Source organism: Balaenoptera borealis (assembly GCF_965194805.1).
Source record: "Balaenoptera borealis genome assembly, chromosome: 2".
Taxonomy (NCBI): Eukaryota; Metazoa; Chordata; class Mammalia; order Artiodactyla; family Balaenopteridae; genus Balaenoptera; species Balaenoptera borealis.
The window spans coordinates 56,389,557-56,414,134 of record NC_138867.1 but is presented as its reverse complement, the minus strand read 5'-3'; the positions used below and the strand labels follow the sequence as shown (position 1 = coordinate 56,414,134).

Below are 24,578 nucleotides of genomic sequence, written 5' to 3'. Positions count from 1 at the left end.
CTTTTTATGGCTGAGTAGATTTTTTTTTTTAATTGAAGTGTAGTTGATTTACAATGTTTTAGGTGTACAGCAAAGTGATTCAAAGATATATATATATATGTGTGTGTGTGTATATATATATTCTTTTTCAGGCTCTTTTCCGTTATAGGTTATTACAAGAAATTGAATATAGTTCCCTGTGCTATACAGTAGGTCCTTGTTGTTTATCTATTTTATATATAGTAGTGTGTATCTGTTAATCCCAAATTCCTAATTTATCCCTCCCCCCTCCTCCCCTTTGGTAACCATAAGTTTGTCTTCTATGTCTGTAAATCTGTTTCTGTTTTGTAAATAAGTTCATTTATATCATTTTTTTAGATTCCACATATAAGTGATATCATATGATATTCATCTTTATCTGACTTACTTCACTTAGTATGATAATCTCTGGGTCCATCCATGTTGCTGCAAATAGCATTATTTCATTCTTTTTTATGACTGAGTAATATTCCATTGTGTATATACACCACATATTCTTTATCCATTCATCTGTAATGGGCACTTAGATTGTTTCCATGTCTCAGCTATTGTAAATTTTGCTGCTATGAACATTGCGGTGCATGTACCTTTTCGAATTAGAGTTTTCATCTTTTCTGGATATATGCCCAGGAGTGGTATTACAGGATCATATGGTAATTCTATTTTTAGTTTTTTAAGGAACCTCCATACTGTTCTCCATAGTGGCTGCACCAGTATTCTCACCAACAGTGGAAGAGGGTTCCCTTTCCTTCACACCCTCTCCAGCATTTAGTATTTATAGACGTTTTGATAATGGCCATTCTGACTGGTTTGAGGTGATACCTCATGGTAGTTTTGATTTGCATTTCTCTAATAATTAGCAGTGTTGAGCATCTTTTCATATGCCTGCTGGTCATCTATATGTTTTCTTTGGAAAAATGTCTATTTAGGTCTTCTGCCCATTTTTTTCTTTTGACTGAGTTATTTATTTTTTTGATAGTGAGCCATATAAGATGTGTATTTTGGAAATTAATCCCTTGTTGGTCGCATTGTTTGCAAATATTTTCTACCATTCTGTAGGTTGTCTTTTTGTTTTGTTTATGGTTTCCTTTGTTGTGCAAAAGCTTTTAAGTTTAATTAAGCCCCATTTGTTTATTTTTGCTTTTGTTTCCATTACTCTAGGAGACAGATCGAAAAAAAATATGACTGCAATTTATGTCAAAGAGTGTTCTGCCTATATTTTCCTCTAGGAGTTTTATAGTATATGGCCTTACGTTTAGGTCCATTTTGAGTTTATTTTTGTAGAGAATGTTCTAATTTCATTCTTTTACATGTAGCTCTCTAGTGTTCCCAGTACCACTTATTGAAGAGACTGTCTTTTCTCCATTGTTTATTCTTGCCTCCTTTATCATAGATTAATTGACCATAGTGAGTGGGTTTATTTCTGGGCTTTCTATCCTGTTTCATTGATCTATGTGTCTGTTTTTGTGCCAGCACCATACAGTTTTGATTACTGTAGCTTTGTAGTATAGTCTGAAGTCAGGGAGCAAGATTCCTTAGAGATTTTATTTTAATCAAATTAAATCATTGCTCTTACAAATTTTATTTCAACAAGAATTGTGTTTTATTATATGTCTGCTTAGAAGTACTTTCCAAAATCTTTTTGGTAACTTGAAACCTTAGAGTTATACAAAGTTAAATAATAGATATCCATTAAATATGTAGATCATTTCCAAATAATATAAAATATTGAAACATTAATTACTAAACATAGCTTTAAGTTTATCTATTTTGACTTCTTATTTATACAGGAAACTAAAGATATTTGGTTCTATGAACAAAGATGATCTTTTTGTCATATTGAGAAATTGTACTATGAGGGCAGCATAAGTCTCTAGAAACTGTGAGATGATGTATTGATAAATTTGCTAATCTACTACACAGTGCTGGTCTATGACAGTTCACAATTGTCTACTTCCTAGTTTTCTCTGGGAAATAAAGGTTACTAAGGGTTCAAAATTATAATCAATATATGTAAATGAAGCTACTAGAAATAATAAGGGTGAAGAAGAAAACTCTGAATGCAAAGTATTCAAGGAATGTAGGATTGTGTTTGTTAAGAAAAAAAAAAAAGTGTAATTCTGTCCAAAAGTAGTTGTTTAAAGATTGTTCCATTGGCACTGCGAAGACGTGTGCAGGAGTGCGCCCCCCGGCCGCTGCAGCCCCTCGCCGCCGCGGTCACCTCGCTTCTCCGCGCCTCGGTCGGGACCCAGCCAGCCCGGGCGCCGCGCTGCCGCCCGGACGGGCCCTCCAGCATCTCCCGGGGCCCGGGACCCCCGCCCGGCCGCTTGCCCGCGGCCCACCGGCCGCACAAGTCCCCGGAGCCTGGCTTAGGGCGGGCGGCGGCTCGGCGGCGTCCCCATGGCCGCGGCCGGCTGGCGGGACGGCTCCGGCCAAGAGAAGGAGCGGCTCGTGGTGGTCGGCGGGGGCGGCGCAGCAAGTCGGCGCTCACCATCCAGTTCATCCAGTCCTATTTTGTAACGGATTATGATCCAGCCGTCGAGGATTTCTACCCAAAGCAGTGCGTGACAGATGACCGGGCAGCGCGGCTAGATATTCTGGATACAGCGGGACAAGAACAGTTTGGAGCTATGAGAGAACAGTATATGAGAACTGGCGAGGGTTTCCTGTTGGTCTTTTCAGTCACAGATAGAGGCAGTTTTGAAGAAATCTATGTTTCCAAGATTCTCAGAGTAAAGGATCGTGATGAGTTTCCAATGATTTTAATTGGTAATAAAGTAGATCTGGATCCTCAGAGACAGGTAACGCAGGAAGAAGGACAGCAGTTAGCGCGACAACTTAAGGTAACATACATGAAGGCGTCAGCAAAGATTAGGATGAATGTAGATCAAGCTTTCCATGAGCTTGTCCGGGTTATAAGGAAATTTCAAGAGCAGGAATGTCCTCCTTCACCAGAACCAACACGGAAAGAAAAAGACAAGAAAGGCTGCCACTGTGTCATTTTCTAAGAATCCCTTGAATTTTAGCTACAAACTGCCAGGAAAAGCCCTCATCTTCTCCTTCTCTCCTTACAGTTTACATCATGTTGGTACCTTTCTAGCCTTAGATAAATGATCACCGTGGTAGCCTTAGCCCAAGAAGCTGGCTAATCCTTTCCATGAAGCTAATCCAATGGTCATTCAAGACAGATTTAAAGGAAACACTAAGGCTGCTTCAAAGATTGATTCCTTTAAAATGGATATCTATATACACAGACACATTATTTTTTTAAGGGCTTACTTTTAATAAGGATGAATCAGCTTTGGAACCTAAGCTGTTTGCCAAGCTGAAGTCATAGGTTGTGAAATAACTTTTAACTTCTGGAATCATATCGCCTACTGTTACTCTAAATAGAAACATAGGGAGTTTTTTTTAAATGTGAATTTTTGCCTATCTCTAAAAATTTTGATGTCAACTTTAGTTAACCTTAAATACACTGAATTGAATTCACAAAAGTGAGACATCTCAGACCTTTACTGATGCTATAGCCTTTGTTTTCCAGTGGCCAAAATACCAAAATGCCTATTGTATTTATAGGTTAAAAACTGCATGTAAAGCCTTTACTATTATTCCTAAAGATAATATTCTATGTGGCCAAATATTTGGACTCATTCTGGACTTAGGCATTTTAGTGTTCTTGGTTTTTTAATTTAACTCTTTTCACAGCCATGTTGAGAGTAAAAATAAATAATTTCTGTCTGTCTTCCTTTTCACGTATTTCTGGGTAAGGGATTCAAAAAAACTAAAACTGTTTTTGTTTATAATATAAAATATGGAATTGATCTTTCCAGGGTCAGAGATGATTAACGTTTTGCTATATACTTTTATACGTTATTTTCTTATCAAACTAGTTAACAAATATTTTTATATGTTTGTAAGCAAATATGCTCTCACAGCATACCTCGTGTATATGTAAAGATAAGTATTTAATTCTCACTGTTCACTTTTAGCTGACAAAGGAAAAAAGTGAAAACTACAGAAACTGTGGTAGAACCTTACATGCTGTTCTGGTCCTGGTTGTACCCACCTTTGGCCAGTCACATAGCTCCTCAAGAAACCTTCCCAATAGAGTACGACAGGATGAAAATCTGAAATCACTTCCGATATCCCCTACTAGATACTGACTGCTATATCAAGTAGTAAGTGGTAAAACTTTTAATTGACAATTAGTATAACCGTGGGTGACTTCTGATTTTGTTTTTCATTCTGTGGATTGTGTTTAAACAATTCAAAGGTATGTTCCTGATTTTGAGATACTAAGTGGTATTGCGAGTTGTCACTTTATTGAATGCGTACAACAGTTCCACGAAGTTTATAAAGCATATCCTTGTATAGCTTCAGGTGCTAGAATTAAAACTGCTCTGTTATCACAAAAAAAAAAAAAAGATTGTTCCAGAAGAAAAAAGAAAAAAAAGAGAGATAAAAAGATGAATAAATACAGGAAGTTTTACAGGTTGGGGGGTGGGGTGATGTGGGACAGAGAGAGAATCTTATCTCACGTGGTCAGGCTGGCTAAGACTGAATGGATTTACTGTAAGTTTTATAATGTCAATATTGTTTTAATATCAGTAATGTATTGATGCAAAATTAGAGTTTGGTTTTCTCTCCCTTAAAAAGACAAAGTTTCTTGGATTACTGGTGTGTTCTTAATAAGAGATTGTAAAAAGGTTCTCTTTACCTTTTAAGTCATCTACTTAGGAAGCAAAGATTCTGTGTCTTATTGGAATAATTTCCAGTACTTTAACCATGTTTTTGATTATTTAAGAAGACCAAGTATTTTTTCTTAAATAAAAACTGACCTGTGATCCTATTTAATCAGATGTTCAAACCTGCTGACGTTTTGGACAGCTTCCCAAAATCAAATTCTAAATGAAGTCTTTTTGACCTGGAACTGACTTTGAGACTTTCCACGGGGTCCCTGGAAAATCTCAAAGGGTTTGTCCTCTCACCTTGTGAAAAGGGAGATATTTAACTAATTAAGTTTATGTCATAAGTTGAGTTGCACGGGAAGCATTGTCAAATGGGAAGAGGTGCTTAACCTTCCCTAGGTTATACTGGTATGCCTAAATGTTATTGATATAAGTACTTCAGAAATTCTATGAAGTTCCTAGAAATTTGTCAGTGCCCTCATTGTCTATGATATGTCCTGATAGAATGTTATCAATCATAATTTCAGTTATTATCCTAAGAGAATATATTGCACAGAAACAACCAAATTTGTCAACTGCATTATTTTTTATAATGAATTCTCATCAAACTTTAACAGTGGCCATTTTAAGTTTTTTGTCATTCACAGATAGTTATTGTGTTATTCTGATGCTTTCCTAAAAGCTCTTGCAATCAGCTACAAGACGGAATACTTTGTCTTCAACAAAAGGGATGTTTCAGAGAACCACAGAAAGATCTATGACCTAAGGTACTCTGGGGTAAAGGCTTCTGATGGCATTGCTTAAATAAATTTGAGATCATACCACTAAGGATTTCCAGAACTCTAGTGGTGAAGCGGATGACTTCACAAAACTGCTAAGCCAGTTTCAAGTGGAACAAGAATTATTATGTGGGACTGAATGAGCAAATGAAAAATGATTATAATTTTTATGGATTTTTTTGTTTATTTGTTTGGAATATTGCTTGTTCTTAGATGTTTTGTTTTTCTGGATATAAGGAACGCCTTTTCTGTTTTCTCCTAAGCTATCTATAACTCACAACAATTAAGAAGATTATATCTTTGCAAACTGAAAAGAAACATTTATCGTTGTTTCCCTAACTGATCCCTCCAGAATTCAGAAACTCTTATTGAATATTTTTATTCTCATTGCAATATAGTTGCTTGCATAAGTTCAATAAGAATCTGTTCTCTTTGTAACAGGACATAATTGAGAAAATTGGGTATATTACCAAGGCTTTAACTGGAATGTCATATTTGAGATTCATGTGCACAGAATCATCTATGACCAAACAGTTTTCAGGAATTAAGATTGCTTTATGAAGCCAATGTTTACAAAACCGTTCTGGAAAAACTGGCCTGGTACCTGGCTTACAGACTTCCTGGCCTTTATAGGTGAGTAGGGAAAGTCACTTTCTGGCAGGCCCAGGAACTTCAGAATATTTTGGGAACCTCAAGAAGAAAGGAAATCACCAAATCTATAAATACTGCAGATGAAGTCTGATAAGTTCATGGCTTGGCTTACAAGCATCAAGAGGCATTTAAAAGTCCAATCTGAGATTCCTTATAAAAGTTCCAGCCAAGCAAACTTTAAAAGGCCTATATAGTCCAATTACCAATCTTGCTGCACTTATGTAAATGATCAGGCCAAACTTAATGAGACAAGACTTATTTTGTAAACAAGAGTAATCTTACTTTGATAATCTTTGCTCAAAGTGGGGGTGATTGTAGGGGCTTCCATGGTGGCACAGTGATTAAGAATCGCCTGCCAATGCAGGGGACACAGGTTCGAGCCCTGGTCCGGGAAGATCCCACGTGCCGCGGAGCAGCTAAGCCCGTGCGCCACAACTACTGAGCCTGCGCTCTAGAGCCCGTGAGCCACAACTACTGAGCCCACGTGCCACAACTACTGAAGCCCGTGTGCCTGGAGCCCGTGCTCCGCAACAAGAGAAGCCACTGCAATGACAAGCCTGCGCACTGCAACGAAGAGTAGCCCCGCTCACCGCAACGAGAGAAAGCCGCGCACAGGAACGAAGACCCTACGCAGCCAAAAATAAATAAATAAAATAAATTTTTTAAAAAATGGGGGTGATTGTAGAAAGAAATTGTATGTCTCAGTGGAAAATAATAACCTACCCTTGTATGTTACCAGATTTGAGTCCCGTTCATTGTCTTAAAGCTACTTTTCATTTCTGTGAATTCTACCTGCTATCTTACACATTTTGTTGGTAATTAAATTTTTCTCTCACTCTCCTGACTTGGCATCACTGAGAACTAAAGCTGCCTTTTTCCTAAAGCCCTGCGAGCTGAAGCTGAAGTGCTATAACTTCAAAGGATTTATCACCACAACAGTATGGACCACTCAGAAAATTCACTGGAACACCTGCATCTTCCATGCTCTGCTCCAGGAAATAGCCATGGCTGTAACACTGCCACTACCATCCTCACTAAAGGTGCTTCAAAATCCAACGTCTAGAAATCTTCTTGACTGGCTGCCCTGTGGACTCAGAAACTGCTCCAACCATTCATCTTTGTTTTCTTTTCCCTTTGTGTATCTCTTTCCCTGCAACTTCTAATCCAAATCTCTTCCCATAGCCATCAACCTAGCCTCTTTTTTTTTTTAAACTTCTAGGGATGTTTCTGGTGAGGGAAATGTGGGGAACCGCTCAGACCCCCCAGAGTTGATTTTAAAGTAAAAACATTTGAGCTAAAGAAGATACAGGAAGAAATCTTATCTCAAGTCCCTTTATCTGACACAAACATAGCTTTCAGAATATACAGCTGCCATTAACCTCCTTCCCTCCCCCCCACCATGGGTGTTTCCAATGTATTTAGGTGCCTGTATGGAGGCAGACTGCCCATAGCCATTAGCATCAAAAAGTCCCACAGAGCCTTCCCTATCTTCCTACTGAAGCCCTAACTACCACCATCACCACCCCTTTGTTAATTTATATATAAAGTTTTTATCCCAGTGTGTTGAGTGAGTTACCTATTATTGAGTAGTTCTGTGTGTAGGCTTAAGTAAACCTCATCTCTTTTCCTGTTAACCTATCCCTTGTCAGTTAATTTACAGGCCACCAACTACTGGACCCAAGTTGGAAGAAGAAAAGTTTCCCCCCAGCAGTCTCCTCCCTGCTGACTGCAATGGCTTGGTCCCTGATGAAAGCAGCATTCATTGCCATGACGACAGAATTATCTATTCCTATGCATATGTGTGCATATGGGCATGTGTATATTTACAGCGTTGGCAGCTCAGCAGGTTGTGACTAAACGTCCTTAGGAATTTCCTTGGTGAGTCAAAGCTTATTGAAGTAGAAGCACTTCCCAGAAGATCAGAAATCTATCTTCAAACCAAGCTCATTCCCCTGCTTGTTGCATCATCAAGCCAGGCAGCTTAAAATAAATCATCTATTAAAAGTGAACCAATTACCAAACTCACCTTCCAACACTTCCAACACTAGTTTTGGGAAACGGACTGGAAGGGCTCCTTCAATAGTAATTTGACTGTGCTCTCCCTGATGACATTGTCTTGGAATGTTGGTAAACTTCTTTTGGCATATGCTTCAGGGGGAAGATAGTTGTCTAAATTAATGACAATCCTTAATGAAAGACGGTTGTGAGCTTTGGTATCTGGTGAACTGGGTTCAACTCCCATCTCAACCATTTTGTAGCTTTGTAACCTTGAGCAGTCCCTTAGCTTCTTTGAGGCTGCCTCAGTTTCCTTATTTGCAAGGTGGGGGAAATAAATCTTCACTTGAAAGAACTGGGGAGGGAATAAAATGAGATAAATGTATAGGCAAGTACTTAATTTTCTTCCTGGTTTCTTTAAAGTGCTTTCAAAATCACTTGGGACATAGGATTAGTACTCTGTAGGCAACAATGACATAGCTCTTCCCTACATTATAGCTTATACCCTAATCATTTACTTACTCTTCTTCACCTATTTTCCTGCTTCCCTTATTCCTGGAAAAAGACCATACATGCTTTCTGTGGACAGAAAACGCATTCAGTTTTTCCTATGGAAATCAAATTAAAAATTTTTAAAGGTAGAATATGTTTATTTTTGGTCATTTTCTAAATAATAATAACAGTAACAACAATAATAATAATAATAAATCTTTCCTGTTTAGTCTCATGAAGATTTCTAGATTTCTCTTTAGCTTGAATCTGACGGGCATAAGCTGATATGGAGTCTGGGTCCCCTCCTCTGTCCTTTTCTTGCGAGTATAAGTGTCATTATAGCCGGTTCTACCAGCCGTGACCTGAGCCACCCTGAGTCTGGACTGACCGCATTGGGCAATAAGCGGTCCAAGATCTTTCTGGTCAGGGCTTGGCAGCATGAATGGAGGAGGATGCCAACATAGTTGCCAAGTGGATGGCTCATATTTTCCATCTTTGTCTTTGTGGATGGCAGTCATGTGCTCCTTGTGGTGCCCAATTGTGCAACAGACATCGGAGGCACTAAGCCAGAACGAGGGCCTAGGATGAGGTTTGCCTTCCTGATGGGCCTGGGCCTGCGTTGGGCTAGCAGACATGTGTTCAGCTTGAATAATCAGCTAAGGCAGGTTAGACTAAGGCTTGTTCGGGTGGACAAAGTCAGGAACAGAGGCTGAGCGTGGCCATTGAAATGGCAAGAATGGGGGTCAGAATGAGGACCTTAGGCTGGTGTTGATTTTAGAGGTGTGGTCCTCGGATTAGGCTCAAAAGAGGGAACTTGAGGAGTCAGGTAAGGCCATGAAGACAGTAACCAAGATCAGTCCAGGTGCTTCCCCAGGGGCTCGTGGTGCTAATGGGAGCTTCCATTCACCAAAGTCTGGCTTAGAGTTCCTCTTGGCAGCTCCACTATGGGGCAGTCAATCTGTTTTCTCTAACACCCAGTTTGTGGTGGACATCGAAAAGAGGATTCTGGTTCCATTGGAGCAAAAGCTGAATATTCTTTGGGCCAGGGCCACTGAATCTTTCCAGATAAGCAGTGCTGTCTCCTAAGCTGAAATCTGAGGCAAAGACTAGGATTTTCTCTGTCCATTCGCAAAACGTGGAGAAAGGTTCCTACCATGGGGCATCTAACCAGAGTCTTGATATGAGAAAATCAGTACTTTAGGAAATGTGTTTTTCAACTTCTGTCTGTATCCGTGTGAGAGTTCTCTCTATGATGACTTTTAGGGAGTAATCACTGGGCTAGATCTACTATCAAGAAAATACATCTGCACTGAACACTTACCCTGCCTATAAGCCTTTCTATCCACAACATCTCAGAAAGGATAAAAATATTTTGTTAACAATAAGTAGGTATGACTGTCAGAGGTTATCAACAATTGTAAAAATCCTTTGAGGTCCCTTAATGAACTTATCAGTCCCAGATTTGGGGTTTTTTCTGGACCTGTGGCCGGTCCCTCAACCTGGTTTATGAAAACCCGAGGGATTGGCATAAAGTAGGGTAGGGGTATGAGAGGAGATGAATAATGAGGAGCCACTTCCATGAGCTCTCCGACCCTCTGTTGATGGGGCACATGTCTCTCAGGGCTTCCTACACCTTCCAGAACTCTTTCCAGAACTTCTGCAACTCTCCGGAGTCTTCTGAGAATGCCTGGAAAGGAAAAGGTCCCTGGTCTAGGCAGCAGGCGAGGGCCTTTCTTGTGGTAGAGATATGAGGTCAGGGAGCTTCTGTGACCTCTTTGGTAGTGATATCCACACATGGAGTAAAAATGAGGACTGTGGCATTGTAGGAATCAGGGCTCAGATGTTCTGGAAGAGAGCCATGTCTTCTCAAAGCCTCCTATCCTGACACTGAGGCAGCTGTCACTGACCGGACAGCCTTGGCCCAGCCTAATCCCAACCAGGTGTCTTTCGGAGGAAGAGGCAGCCTTCCCGAATGACCACACCCTAGTTCCCTAAGGCTGCCAGGCTAGCTGGGTTTTCCCTTGATTAACTTTCATGAGACTCTAGAACACATTATATATGCTAAGTACAGAAATTAAAAGTCTGCATGTGGTATTTTCTTCACTGGCAAATGAAGCCCTGGTCCTAGATATAGAAAAAAGAAAAATTGGCTTTACAGTACATCTCAAAAAGCAAAACAAAACAGAACAACTCAGACTAAAATGAATAAACAAAAACTTCGGCTTCCTCAAGTTTTGCAGGAAAATAAGAGACCTTGAAATTTTCAGCAGAAATGTCTTTGTACACATCAGAGCAAGACACAGGTGCTTGAAGCTTGTAATGAATACTGGAATATCTTCAGAATCAGATTTAACATGCAGTGTAGGGTGAAGGGGAATTTTCACATACCTCTGGACCATGTGGAAATGATCTCATCTATCTGGATCATGTCCACCTACAAAGCACTTCTCAGATTGAATTATCCAGGTGATTGCTTTATCCTTCCAACATACTTTACATGTATGAAAATATCTTAAATGAATACTAAATACTATGCCATTTTGTAAAATTGAACTTGAGCTCTTATAAGCATTTTGCAAATCTATAGTTTGACTTGTATTTCCTGGAATTTTTGATTTTTTGTAACATTGTTTTTGAAAAGATTCTCTCAGTGTTGATTTGCGTGGCTGAGCTCCCTTGGGAATAATCTGGCCTTCAGCAACTCCTCTCTCCACCCCCAGTAGGAGCTTGAATAATGACTGAGTGACAAAGTGTCCCATTCAGTTATTATTCAACTATATTAAATTGCTAAAGTTGGTCATTGGAGCATATCTTATTACAAAGGCAAAAGTTCAACATTTTTCCCTAGGCACAATAGGCTTGCACATTAAAAAACTTCTGGTCTGGTAAGGAATAAGACGTCAGGGCATGGAGCATGCAACAAATTAAACAGGGAAAGATGTATTAACCAAACCTGAGCAAAATTATCAGGCATTACCTTCAATATATTTACCAAACTCAGGCCTTCTATAAAGGGGTGCAAGAGATAAATTAGAAGGGATTCTTGAAAATACACCAGTCTTCCCAAGCTTTATTAAGCTTACACAATTAAAAAACTATCATTTAAGGGGGGGAGGGATAAATTAGGAATTTGGGAGGAACATATACACACTACTATATACAAAATAGATAACCAACAAGAACCTAGTGTATAGCACAGGGAACTATACTCAATATTTCTTAATAACCTATAAGGGAAAAGAATCTGAAATATATATAGCTGGATCACTTTGCTGTACACCTGAAACTAGCACAACACTGTAAATCAACTACAGTTCAATTAAAAAAAAAAAAAAAACTATCATTTAAAGTCTTACACTAGGGACTAATATCTAGACAGTAGACATTGGTTGCTTATATTACTATGTATACTCTTTGTCCACTTGGATTAGTTGGTGCCCAGACAGTACTGATTATTAAATATTTTGAAGTCTCGCCAGATTATATTGAAACCCATTTGGATCCATAGCTGTAGACTATTTACTGGAAGCATCATATGGGGTATGGCTGAAGGGTCTGATTTTTTCTAAAATGGCAAGTGAAGGAGCAGTTTTACCAAGATGGTAAGAACTTCAGGTACTTGCTTGAATGTGGTCACTCCAAGTTACTGCTTCAAAGAACAGGAAATGAGTGTTGTGGGAACTACAGAGACCACAGCCTATGTGGTAGTATTCCTCAAAGGTGCCTCTTCATAAGACTCATTTGTGGCACTTATTTAAGAATACAGATTCCCAGATTCTTTCCCTGGAGACTGTGATTACTATGTCTGGGGCAGGCTTAGTAATCATTATTTTTAATGTGTACCAATGATCCTCATGGCAAGGCAAATGAGGGAAACACAGTTCAACCATCGATTCTCATTCATGATATTATCATTCATTCATTCATTCTTTTATTCAGTTCTTTAGCACTTACTATGGTATTTCTCGAAGTGACCCTAGATCCCCTACATCAAAATCATCTGGAGTGTTTGATTGCAATCCAGATCTTGGGCTGCATCCCAAACCTACCATATAAGCATCTCCAGAGGTAGGATCCAGAAATCTGCATTTTAAATGGGCATTCCAAGGGATTCTTATGTAATCAAGTTTGAGACTATTGTTGTGTGTCTGGCACATAGCATGTCTCTTCAAGTTGTCTGTTCCCAGTCAATAGGTGATAAGCACTTATTTAAAGACTTACTAAGACAGGGATCAGTGAATGATGTATGTAGAAGTGATGTAAAGGGTGAGGGGAGAGAAGCAGTTCTTCCTGCTGTAAACTCGAAGTCTACAAGGCTTGTAGGAGCAAGAAGGGAAGCTCTCCTACATATGCAGTGGCCAGGTTTGGGGAGATATGGAAAAGCTGAGTGAGGCTCAGGCCCCTTCAGCCTCTGAAGTCTGTGGAAGGAGCCAACCACACACCTGATTGGAGATGGCCATGCAAAGGTCCCACAATCTCAGGGTCAAGTGGTAGGGCACCTACAAGAGCTCTCACTCAGAATTTCCTGCCAGAGTTAAAGCCCAGCAGGACATAAATAATACTTTACTTTTCTCCTTTCTTCTCCCATTTCCTTAGTTTTGTTTTTGGAATGGTAATGGAACTTGCCCAGGCATTGTTTCATTTTGACACCGTAACAAGGTCTGTTCTGAATTCACTTTCTCCATTAGAAGCCTGTGGAGGGACCATTGTTCCTGTGGACTTTTACTGATGTGCAATTGTGTTTAAAATAACTTGTCCAAAGCATGTCTGGAAAATAATAAGTAAATTATTTTAAGTAAAATTTGGTTGATGATCCCAATTCTGATTTCTCTGACTGCTCATGTCGGGGGAAATTCAAGCAAACGCCCTCTTGTTTTGAATGGTAAGAGTAATAATAACAATAATAGTGAAGCGCTCAGGAATTGTAGTATTGTGATATTGGTATTGTAGCTCTAGCATGGAATTTGAAATAAAAAGATCTGAATGAACCTCATTTTCTTCATCTATAAAATGGGAATAATGAGACCGGCCCTAGTTACCTCCCTGGATTGAAACTTGGTAAACTTTAAAGCTTTATACAAACATTGGTTGTTGGTCTTAATAATTTTTTGGTTAATACCTTGTCCCTCTCTAGCTTTAGCCGTCGCCGGAACACTTTTTGATAGTATGGGTCAGCCTAAAATAAAGCACTGAAAAAACATGGGAATTTGGGTTAAAGATGCTTACCATTGCAATTACCTCCATTACAGAGATAATTATCTGGACCAAGATATTATATTTGCTAAGGTCTGGCAAGGAGGAAGTATGATCCAAATAGCAAAGGTCCCAGTGACAAATGAAAGGCACTTGGAAACTATGGTGCATTGTTCTACTCTTCTGGAAGGCAAAACACTGCCAGGATGAAGACGGAGCCATTCCAAGTGGGTGATGAAATTTACTTTATTGACATTATCAATAAGGATGTATTTATGGGAAACAAACATGAAGTATAGCTCACACTTACGGGACTTGGCAGGTAAGCAAAGGGAAGTGGGGTATCTGATCATGAGGCCTAAACCTTTGGGCTCATTTGGCATTGGTTTTGTGCCTGGTTAGCTATGTGATTTTTTAGGTAATTATCTTCCTTCATGGATCCTCAACTTTCCCATGCATAAAGTGGGCATAAAACTCTCCATTACACCTTATAAGAGCAAAGAAGATCATGTTTTTCACTGGAAGTAAAAGGCCATACATATTTTATCATTATTAGGTAATGAACATTACTTCTTTCATGAGGGTTTAAATCCAGAAAGATATTCAACAGAGTTAGAAAATCACAGAGTGGCACACAGGCTTCTGTTTAATATTTTGGCTTGTGTAATATGAATGTCTTAACTTTTGGTTTTCTGTTTTTCTTCTCTCTTAAGCAAGGGCATATATATCTACCCTGTTGTTAGACCAACAAAAGAAAAAACATGCCTCTCTTCAGAACTGTAGATCAAAAGGGAGCTTTTCATTCCAAATCACCCCCTCTTTGTACTTCCTGGAATCTTGTGAGATGAAGGAAGACTTCTGTACATTAAATGTAAGTTCGTAAAATAATTATGGCCCTGCCCTAAATTCATGCATATTATTACAGGGTGACGAATCATTGCTGCTTCTTGTAGCATTATTTTACTGGAAAAAAAAAGTTAATACATTGATTGTTAAAATTGCCAGGTTGACAAATCCAGAAAACAAAGAACTTTTCTTTTAGGATTAAACAGGAGTCATAGCATGTTTAAAGCAGAAGGAACCTTTAAAACCATCAGTTTATAGATGAGAAAGCTGTAATAGTAATAATAAGAAAACTTTATTGAGTGTGTTTTCTGTGCTACATATGTACTAAGTTATTTGCATGTATTATTTCACTTTATTCTCAAAACAATCCTCAGAAATAGGTGCTATTGCTAATGCCATATTAGAGGTAAGGAGACTGAAGTTTGAAGAAAATAAGCTACTTGCTTAAGGTTCCTAGCTTGTTAATTCTCCTGAGCTGCCTTGATGTCTTAGAATACCACAGATTGGTGCCTTAAACGACAAAACTATTTCTCACAGCTCTGGAGAATGGTAAGTCTGAGAGCAAGATGCCAGACAATTTGGTGCCTGGTGAGAGCCTTCTTCCTGGTTCGCACATGGACACATTCTTGCTGGGTGCTCACATGGTGGAGAGAGATCTCTTTTTTTCTTTTTTTTTCTTGGCCGTGATGGCTGGTATGTGGGATCTTAGTTCCCCAACCAGGGATAGAACCTGGGCCCCCTGCGGTGGAAGCAAGGACCACCAGGGAGTTCCGAGAGACCTCTTCTTATAAGGGCCGTAATCCCATTCACGAAGGTTTCATCTTCATGACCTAATTATCTCACAAAGGCCTTACCTCCAAATATCATCACAATGGGGATTAGGCTTCAAAATTCACATACGAATTTTGGTGGGACATAAACATTCAGTACAAAGCAACTGATGAGAAGAATTGTTGATTCTTTTACATAATCAGTTGATTCATTTACATAATCAATTAACATTTATTGAGCACATATTATGTGCCAAACACTGTTCTTGGCGCTGGGGACGCAAAGGTAACCAGCGAGATATGGTCCCATCTTTATGGTGTTTATAGAGCCGTAGGGGAGAGAGACATAAATCAGTTGTCACACAAATACATAACTGTAAACTAGGAAATGTAGTTTTAAAAGGAGAGTATAGTAGTTATGAGAGCAGGGAACCTTGTCTAGTCTGAGGAGTCAGAGGGGCTTCTCAGAGGACATGACTGTTGAGCTGAGACCTGAAGGGTTAGTAAGAGTTAACTGGGGCAGTTAGAGGAATGTAAGAGTGTTTCAGACTTGGGAAATGCCAAGTTCAAAGATCCTTGGCTGAAGCCGTTTGGGGCTGGGAGGAAGTGGAGAGATTTGACAAGTAGGCAGGAGGCAGATTATCCAGGGTCTTGCGATATTTGGTCTTTATCATGAGAACAATGGCTTCCAGAATTATCCTCAACAAAGGTCACCAGTGACCTACTAGCTACCTAGTTTTACAGCCTTTCCCCAGTTTCCTTCCTCCCCAGATGTCTGGGTTTCTGAGAGCAATGGCCTTGGGTCCCATGGTCCCGTAGTTTCCAGGTCCTCCAAGAACCTCAGGGCTCTGCCCCATTCCTCTTCTACCTCCTTAATGTAAGAGGAGGTACTGTAAACTCTTATCTATTTAATTTATTGAAATATAGTTGATTTACAATGTTGTGTTAATTTTTGCTGCATAGCAAAGTGACTCAGTTATGCCAACATACATTCTTTGTAAACTCTTTAAAAGTGTGGGGTGTGTGTGTATGTATCTTCTCAATCTTCATATCTTGCTATTTTTACCAAACACCCAAATCGTATGTGCTGAGGCCACTTAAATTCCTGGCACACAACTATTTTTTTTTTGAAAAATATGCTTGTCAAATATTTTGTCTTAGCCCGTGTTCATTGATAAACCCTCATTAATAGCTCCAAAACTTCTCTGCTATTAAGATCTCTCTTGGGTTGGGAAGGCATTCCCCCAACACCATCGCCCTCACTGACAAAAATCCTTCACCTATGCTCTGGCTGCTCAAATTCCCATTAGAGTTCCTGCCTTTAGACTAAAGCATTATCAAGCATGTTAAAATAAATGAATAATCTGAAAACATGTAACACTTAAGTTATCAATCATTTATACCATAATGAAAATGAGTTTCAGATTATTTCCATTAGGCAAGTTTGGAAAGAGAGAAATGGTGAGGAAGTGCGTAAAGTCACTGAGCTCCTAGTTGAGATGGGAAGGGGAGTTGAGAGGGGGTGGGGGAGGGGAGCTGTGGGGAAGGGATTCTGCTCTGCAAAGTTGACAGCTTTTAACAATGTCACTTTTCTTTCTTTCCTGTTCCTGAATGCGATTTATTTATTCTTTGGTAATCATCCATTACAGTAAGTAAATTTCTGGTTCAAATTTTTACTATGGTTTCCTTTAGGCTGTCGTTACATGAAAACTCTTGATTCAAAATAGTAACTTGAAGTACAAACACTTAACCCTGGTGATATAACCAACCACCCAAATAGACTTACATTTTTTTCACATTTGAGTTCTTTTCTATTCAAATACAGTACACTTTTAAAGGAATAATGTGCCCGAAGGCATCGTTTGGCTCAATGGGAGATGCTACTTTGGAAAAAACAGTAGCTCAATTCAATACCAGTGTGATTCAAGATGACTGACACTTGAAAGTGGGCATCCAAGTTCCTTTCATGAATAGGAGGGGGAATTTGGCTTCAATTGAGTACTTACTCATCAGCGTCTGTGCTACTGGTTTCCAAGCAATTATAAATTACTGCTTGCTTGCATGTGGAATAGAGAACCAAAGCAAATTCCATCTTTTAGGAGGTAACCAGCCTCTACCTCGTTTCTTTTTCTTCTTTTTTTAAAAATTTTATTTATTTATTTATTTATTTTTGGCTGTGTTGGGTCTTCGTTGCTGTGCTAGGGCTTTCTCTAGTTGTGGCAAGCGGGGGCCACTCTTCATCGCGGTGCGCGGGCCTCTCACTATCGCGGCCTCTCTTGTTGCGGAGCACAGGCTCCAGACGCGCAGGCTCAGTAGTTGTGGCTCACGGGCGTAGTTGCTCCGCGGCATGTGGGATCTTCCCAGACCAGGGCTCGAACCCGTGTCCTCTGCATTGGCAGGCAGACTCTCAACCACTGCGCCACCAGGGAAGCCTACCTCATTTCTTAGATATGGTAAAATGAGGCCGACTGGTGAAAGGGCTCCAATGGAGCCAGTCAACGTGGCGGCTTTGTGTTAACTCAGGAAGATGCTGGAATTCTGCTGTTACACTGGGCTTATTGCTTGGCTGGAAGGAAATATACTGGACTACTTAGAGAGAAATGGTTTTTCTGTTCCAAATCTTTGCCTCCAATGGCTTTGAGGTGGTTTGTAAAGCTACATTTCAGGTTGTACAGCCTCCTACCAGGTGTTACCCCAGGGGTAACTGCCTTGTGAAGTTTCCTTCAATGCCTGTTCAAAACTTTGAACCAGTGGAAAGCATCTGCTGTTTGGGAATCACTTGCATTGTTATGGATACAAAGTGCTTCATTCCTCTTTGAGGAACAGCCACTTCTGGACAGAAAGCGGTAAAATGGGTCACTGTGTCAAAGATAGCCTAGGAACAGAGAGAAACTCAAGCCAGAACTCTCCAGATGGGGGCAGCTGGAATGCAGTGGTGGTCAGAAAGTGTCACTTGGGCTCTGCTTGACAGGTGAACGTGGTGCCGGACAGAAAGCAGATACCAGTCATGGGAACGTGCAGGAGGAGTCATGGAGACATGCAATACTGATGCCTGTTCCTTTCTGATCCTTCAAGGGAAATGCTAGCTAAAAGGGGGAAAGGTGTCCTTTCTATGGGAAGCTGGCCAACTGCCTGTGTCTTGCCAAATGGAGAAGAGCAGTAGCTTGCATGTATGGTGCAGGACAAGGTAGGGGAGGAACTGGGAGTTTTCATAAGTCACTGCACTTGGAAGGGAAGGTTACTTGGTGTATTTGATCAGATTGGAATGATGCCATTTGAAAATCATTGAGCCCTTTCCCTCACTTATCACCCTCCGTTTTCTCAACCAACACCATCTGATTCAACCAGAAATTTTGCTCAACAAGCCTTGGAAGAGGCCAGAGGTGAAAGACAGAGGAATGGCCTGAGGGCCCCAGCCTCCACCAATATCTCTTTCCTTCTGCATTTGATAAAGCAGACACTCCCTGGAGGGAGGGGAATCAGACTTCTGTAAATCACCAACAACTTTTCTGAATTTGTTCCGTGTTTCCTAGTACTGGCCACAGCAGGCGGTGCTGGCAGTGAGGGCAAGCAGGGGGGCGTGAGGGTGGGTGTGTAGCCTCAGGAGGTGAGCTAGCCCCTGCCCCACCTGTGTGTATGCAAAATGTAATTTTACAGCATTTTAACGTTTAAGTATGTAAAAGAGACAGCACTTATATAATTGAATTCACATCAGTTAAACACCTATAGGGTGTCTCTCTACATATGCACATGTCTAAATGTGTGCCAAATTAACAGCGGTTATGTGTTAGAGAACAACACAGCTTCAGAGACAGAAAGGAACTGCTGTGATTTGTTTTACATCTGAGGGAACAGAGGCCCCAAGAGGCTGTCCTTTGCCCATCTTCACTGATGCTTTGTGACTCCGAGGGTTTGCTCCTAAGGAAAGTAACAGGAACCTGCTTCTCTTTGTTTCTGCCCATCGAGGGCCTGCGGACTTGATGAACCAAACACAGGGAACTGTGAGGCGGTATGAGGTAGCTGAGGTCTGGCCTTTGCATCTTACAGGGAGGCGGCTCCTTTCACAGGGTGATTGGCTGCAGCTTCAGCTCCATGTAGGGGCTGTCTGCCCACAGGAAACAGGTTCCCATCCAGCTGCCTGTCTGTGCAGTTCCTGAGATTCTCCAAATTGGTGGCCCCGTGAAAAGGCCCGAGGGGCACAAAAAGAGGAGAATCTGTAGTTCTAGAGCCCAACACACCTTCCAACACACACACACACACACACACACACACACACACACACAAGGCACACATGCCCTATTCCTTTGTAAAAGGAAGGAGGCAAAATATATGACGTGGTCAGCTGTTTAGACTCCTAGAGTATTGCCTCTTGGGAATGGGGCAAGCTGGGGAGAGGGTACTCATAGCTTTTTTTTTGGTGGGGGGACAATTCCAACTCTAATCATAAGGATGAAGGGAGTTAGCAGAACTGGTCTTTGACACGGAAGACCCCACTCCCCTCTTTAGGTGCCCTGACTGATCTCATTAGCAGCCTCCCATCCCATCCCGTTAGCCATCTGATGCCTCCTTACCTGCCTTAATTCTCTCAGCCAGCTGCCAGGGTGTGTAAATCCCTACCAAGATGGCAGAGCCAAAGGGAGGAAGGCGTCCCCTCTCACGCACTTTCATCTGGGTAGTCTTATAGTTCCCACTGCCTCCAGAGACCGAGGGAAACCATGTAAGGATAAAGTGTCACACAGGTTAGAGAGAAATTTCTGGGCCACACACCTTCACGTTGCTTTTCATATCACAGCCCAGGTCAAGCCTGCTACTTCTGTAAGCAGGAGGGAGGCTGGGTGGGAAATCAGAGGAGGCATCTCACCCTTTGGCCCGAGGAACCCTCCATGCCTGAACTGGGAGGTGTAAGCTACCCTCTGAAACACAAATCCTTATCGGCCCTCAATTCCCAAATCTTTTGTTTTGTTCCACATGAAAATCTTTTGTTTAGCAGAACCATTGGGAAACATGCTCAAAAAATATGGCCCAGGCCACTCATACTTACATATTCTTTCCCTAAGATTTTCTTCAGGGCAGTTCGTGGCGTCACAGGTTGACCTGCATCCCCCCTACTACCTCCGCCACCCAACTAAGAACCTTCACCTGTGGTTGTAAGCAAACTGTTTCCAGCTCCTTTGCAAAATTAAATTATCCTATATTAAATATATAGCCAGACACAAAAGAGAGAAACGTGCCCTGGCGGTGGAAAGGAAGAGAGGCATCACAACCAGCCCGTGGTGACTTCAGAAGATGTGAAGTCTCTAAGAATGGGGCATAGTACTAACACCCGTGCATGGTCTGCAGAAGCAGAGTGGGCTTTCACTCGCTAAGACATCAGCAACGAGCTGGTGCATTTGAAGTATTTCCTCCTGCCCCCACCCCCAGTAGTAGTAGTATGACACTTGTGAAAATAAACTATTTAAAATGGAGTCAGGAAGCTCTCACACTTGTATCACTCACTGCAGCTTACTGACCCTAGCAGAAAGAAAGATTTCCTTCTGATCCAACAACAAGTCGCCCACCACCTGCCACCAACAAGAACCACCACAGCCCTCCTGATTTCCTCCAAAAACCTAATAAAAGCTGACCTTCCCATTGTCTCCTCGGACCTGCCTATGGTTCATCATAGTTTGCATGTCCCAAATTGTAATTCCTCTGCTATTCCCAAATAAACTAATTTTGCTGGTGGAAAAAAAAAAGTATCCTGAAAACTTACGGTGGCCAGCCAAGACACCAAGGGTTGTTGGCTTTCATCTGACAAGGGGACATTCAGTGTTAGTTTTCCTCATTTTATTTAACTGGGAAGAGGGCCTACATCCTACAGTATAAAACACCCAAAGCTGTGTTTCATGAAGAATAGTCCTTAGAACTACTTACAAGAGAATGACCTGGGGAACTTGTTAGCATGCCAATTCTTAGGCTGGGAATATGATTTTAAGGGCACTGATGCTTGAGAGCTTCTGAACTAAAGGTTGTTCTCTCTCCTGAGAGCGACAGCTCCGTTTAAGTTGCAGGTTATCCTGGCTGTCATCTTATGGAGAGCGCCATATTAATCCCCTGCACAGCAGCAAGGTCCACCCCATTCAGGGCACTGAGGGAACAGGGCAGTGGCAAGTCTACATTCATCAAGGGGGCTCCCTGCCCTGTGCTGCCTGGGACCTCCCACACAGACCTGCTACTCAGCCAGGGACACTTAAGCCTCATCCTACCCCTAGGTAGGCCCTGGGGCAGCCTGGCCCTAGAAGGATAGAGCCAACCTCTCCTAGAATTCCTCAACACTCAGCCTTCCCAGTTCGCCCTAAAGGCACAGCAGGCTGACTGCAAAACCTGTGAGAACACAGCCTACAAAAAAGGCATCCCAAGGACCCAAGACTTAAATCATCATCGTCATCATCAACCAGGACTAAACAAAATCATATTGGATGGGAGCATGGCCTGTGTTCAAAGTCCAAATCTGACAGAAATAGCTGTGTGGTGTGAGGCAGATCGCTCTACTTCTCTGTGCTTGCATCTCCTCATCCCTAAAAAGGATACTGAGAGAGCTGGCCTCTTAGGATTGTCATAAGAATTAAATGTGACAGTGTGCACCAAATTCTTAACACAGAGTTAGGCATACAGTAAGTGCTCAGTAAACAGGACCACTGCCAGCATGTAGAATGTCGTGCTAATTCGAAAAAAAAAGCTGTCCTCCTTTGGGTAGACACATAGAGAAGAGGCCCTTTCCTCTGGGCTGGCTCAGGCTGGTGCCTGAGCTGTTATTTTGGTGGGCAGAGTACCCTCTCAGCTGGCCACCCTTCAGCTGATCCCAGCCCATAAAACCCACCACGGAGGCTGTGACTAGATGTTAGCTATGGTAGTTCCACGTGAGGGTAGGAATGAGCTTGAACCGGGCTTCTGCCACGGCAGGCCTTGCGGATGAGCGGGGATGGGGCTGGGGACGGGGGCCCACGCTGAGTGGGAGTGATGCGTCTCACTTCTCAGAAGCGTAGTGCTGCGTTCCGCAGACGCCCATCGTGATAAACTTCAGCGAGCACAGAGGTACGACGACAGCTGATTTTCCTCTTCTGAGCTTGGTAGCAGCTGATCACGCTTCCTGTTTCTCTAAGAGCTTCCCTGACAGAGGCGACTTGCTCTTTCAAATTTGGTCATCGCCCTCTGGCTTTCCCGTGTGAGTCAGAGCGGTTGCCCTCGTGACCCCGGCTCCCTCCAGAGTCAGTGTCTGCAGGCGGCGGCCGTCCGGGCCTCCGCAGGTAAATCCCCCTCTGCCCGGGGTGCGCGGCCCCGCCCACGCCGCTGCCTGGGGACGTGCGCCGGGACGTGAGTCACCGCACCGTCCTCCCCAGCCGCAACTATTATTGGAATGCTTCGGCACGCAGCGCACGCTCGCTTCCCGGATTTCACAGTCCTGTGCTCAGGATCTGCAAATCTCTGCGCAGCCCGAGGTTCCACCTGGGCGATCACAAGGTGGCTTGCGCTCAGGTCGGAAAGTTTCTAAGAAAGGTCTCCTTAGGCCAGGCATATCCGCGTCCTCCAAGGAGCATCAACCGCGTGTCTCCAGCGTGTGCCCAGCAATGTGCGTGCCTTTATGGGTGGCTCAAAAGAAATCGTTCTGGAGCTTTGCTTTCAATGTACAGGAGGACGCAGTAAAATGAAAAGCAAGAATGAGGGTTGCAAACAAGCGAGGGGGCAGGAGAGATCTCTTTGGTCAGAAGCACATGGGGAGTTCAAGCTGGGAGGGGATGGGCAAGAGGCAGAAGACAGGGAGCAGGTCCCGGGGAGAGGAACCAGGGTTATGAGAAGCTTGGACAAAGATGCAGAGTGGAGAATGCATTGGGCTTATTTATACGAACCTAAATATTGAGCTAAGTTGGAATTTGGAAGCTCCTTCTTCTCTGTGCCAGGGTGATTGATGGCCCGTATCATCAGTCTTTACTATTGCCGGGAGGTGTGCCTGCCATGAACCCTGCCAGTCATACAATTCCTGTCTCCCTTTTACAGATGAGGAAACTGCAGTGCAGGGAGGTGAAGTCCTGAGCTCAAGGTCATGTAGCCAGCAGGTGGTGAAGTGTACACCCAATCAGACTGCCTCTTAAGCATTAACCTCTGTGACTCAGGGTAAGAATAAATATTTTTTTTCCAAGTGGATATTTGAAGGCAGGGGAATATGTTTAGTTCATTGATTACTCTATGAAATCTGATGTAGAACCCACCTCTTGTATGCGAGATATTGATTTTTATGTCCATCTGGCAGGGATCTCAGGAAAGTTCTGATGTTCGTTACAGGTTGGATGATCTTGGAGACAAAGCATGGGTCCTGAGCTCAGGACTCCTAATTCCATGTTCATCTGGCACTGGCTGAGTTCCAGAGGGAGAGGGAGCAAGCAGTTAACTTCCTCATTTTCCATATTTGACAAAAATGTGAGAACATGAACATGACCAAAACAAACAAACCTTTGGCTAGAGCCTTTTCAGATCCTAAAAAATTCAACCAAAAAGGAAAAAAAGCAGCTCCTGGGACAACATGGAGGAGTGTCTTGGAAGGCGTTACAGGTGGGCTGTGTCAGAGATGCCTTAGCAGTAGGCGTGCAGAAAGAGAACAAGGGAGGGGTGGGAAATTCCTCTTCAAGTTGCAAATACACACAGCATCCCAGGATGCCTGGGAGATGCCCCTGTCACTTCTTTCCCCCAATGACAAGGGACAGGAGAGAGAGCCTGTGACTCACTTCACCTGGCAAGATGGTGCTGGTACAGGTGCTTCCGTAAATCAAGACCAATCGGTCTTATCCTCTTCCTAGGTGCCAGTCTTATCCTTAGTCTCTCTCCTCCTTCCAGAGTGGCCACCTTACAAAGTGAAGAGAAGAGCCTTCTTTTTGTCTGCGGCTTGAACACAGCTATTCAAATTAACGTGGAAGAGGAGGGTTAAGTTTTCCCCTCACAGATCAGGCCAGTGTGGAGCTTGGGATTGGCAGAGAAGAAGTGGAGATTTGGGGCACCTTTTTATTCCTTGATCTGAAAGGAAACGCTTGCACTTCTGCAGTTAGGACAAGTTGAGGGAGACTGGAAAGTTCCCTGAAGGACGGCTAACGGTAAACCGAATCCCTGAGTTCTCT

At 42.2% G+C, this 24,578-nt stretch overlaps 1 long non-coding RNA gene and 1 pseudogene across 2 annotated transcripts in view; both read left to right on the top strand.

The window, feature by feature from the left end:
• Window positions 1-22,669, top strand: part of LOC309619402 — a 576,205-nt gene extending 553,536 nt beyond the window's left edge. Inside the window, exon 8 of the long non-coding RNA XR_014238930.1 lies at window positions 4,008-22,669. This is a non-coding gene — a long non-coding RNA (uncharacterized lncRNA). The remainder of the gene's footprint in view (window positions 1-4,007) is intronic.
• Window positions 2,424-4,008, top strand: LOC309619370 (ras-related protein R-Ras2 pseudogene; annotated as a pseudogene). The gene has a single exon. The product of its transcript is annotated as a ras-related protein R-Ras2 pseudogene (transcript).
• Window positions 22,670-24,578: the final 1,909 nt, after the last annotated feature.